Source organism: Lepisosteus platostomus, chromosome 5 (assembly GCF_059453375.1).
Source record: "Lepisosteus platostomus isolate fLepPlt1 chromosome 5, fLepPlt1.hap1, whole genome shotgun sequence".
In the NCBI taxonomy this organism is placed as follows: Eukaryota; Metazoa; Chordata; class Actinopteri; order Semionotiformes; family Lepisosteidae; genus Lepisosteus; species Lepisosteus platostomus.
This window is the reverse complement of record NC_142615.1, coordinates 14,150,792-14,152,443: the sequence shown is the minus strand read 5'-3', so window position 1 is coordinate 14,152,443 and position 1,652 is coordinate 14,150,792. Positions and strand designations below refer to the sequence as shown.

General features: G+C 41.4%; 1 non-coding gene across 1 annotated transcript; it reads left to right on the top strand.

Annotated features, from left to right (window-relative positions):
- The first annotated feature begins 845 nt into the window (after positions 1 to 845).
- Positions 846 to 958, top strand: trnal-caa (transfer RNA leucine (anticodon CAA)). Its single transcript has 2 exons — positions 846 to 883; positions 913 to 958. It is a non-coding gene; the product is annotated as a tRNA-Leu (tRNA).
- Positions 959 to 1,652: the final 694 nt, after the last annotated feature.

The following is a 1,652-nucleotide window of genomic DNA, read 5'->3' as shown; positions in this document are numbered from 1 at the left end:
TATATATTGCGCTGCTTTTTACTTGGAGTAAAACTATTGGATTGAAGGGTTAAAACGTATTGTTGTTATTTGGAGAAATCAATGAACTCGTGATTTTATATGTTTTAAAAGACGGTCATGCGCACAGAAAAAAGGAGCACTGATGACCTATCCGAGCCAATTGATAAAGCCCACCCAGTGGATACTCTAGCAGAACGTGGAAGAACGTTCACCATTGTAACCAAGGCAACCACAGGAACAACATCAAGAAGCACAATCAATTCCCCATTTAAATCTTTCGTGTAAGGTATGCCATGTGAAAGCATGAAGTAAATCCCCTGATCTCTTTTGAACATGGACAAGGTATTTCTGATGGAGCGCAATGAGCAAAGATTTAATAAGCTACTCCTGCCGATGATTCAGCTTAAAGAAGTAAAAGCTTCACAAACAAAAGCAGCTCGCTACCACAGCCAATATTAAATGTACTTGGTGGCACATTACCATTTGCATTGGCTCAAAAGTGGTCTCGGCAGACGTTGTTCCCTACGTAAAGCTGAAAGCGCCAAAGAGCATTTCCATTGAGAAAAAAAAATCTTTCTTGATGTTAAACATAGAGAGCCTGCCTTTTAGAAGTTCTCCCTCTAAACACCTTGTGCAGCCTCCCGACAGACTAACAAAAAGCGCCTTTTCACCAACTCAATTTATAATACGCCCCTCAAAACTCACAACCGAATAACAATCCATCCGTATATTTGATTTCCAAGATCCATTCAAGGCAACTTGGCTCTTCGCAAGCAAATAATTTCAGGGAATAAACTCAGTTTAGTCAACTACTGGTGCATTCAGCACACCACTTGCTTGTGCTTGTCAGGGTGGCCAAGTGGTCTAAGGCACCAGACTCAAAGACATGTGTCTTTCCAGCTGGCTTGGGTGTTCTGGTCTCCAAATGGAGGCGTGGGTTCAAATGCCACTCCTGACAGCTTCTGCTTTTACCTCTCTTGAATTGTTCCAGTGCTACAGTGAATGACTGAAATATAAAAGCAGCAGAAGAAAGCAAGCAACTCAGTGCAATTTGTGAGTATTCTGCACTGTTAAAATGCACAGGTTTTCATACTTTTTGGAATTCGTAGCTCAAGAAGTGACTCCTGTTTCATTTTCTATTCACCAACTCGATTTGCATTCCGCCCCTCACACCTCACAACAGAATAACAAACGGCTTCATGTGCCACAGCATTCCCCTGTAGATTCGGTTTGCACTATGAATTAGGCGACCCCGAATGAAATATTTTAGTGTTGGCTCAAATGTGAGGAATTTCATGAACCCTCAAAAAGGAACGCTTGCAGAAAATGCCAGCAATTCAAAGCGTGTAGGCAGCATGAACAGACCAATTCTGCAATTTCTTTTATCGCGGGCGGTGCTTTCCGAGTTGATGGCTCTGCATTAGAAATGAGAAGTCCTGAACTCTAAACACGTTCTTGCCATAACTGCTACTACTGCTGCTACTCCTTCGTCCTCGAAAAAAGAAAAGACAGGCATGTTTTGAGTCTCAAAATGATCTTCTGGATCCACAAGAAACATGTAAATTTGATTGATTCCGCAGTATTTTGGATGTACTGTACTTATAACTTCCATTGAAGAGAGATTTCATCAGTTGCATGAAATTGAAACTTTC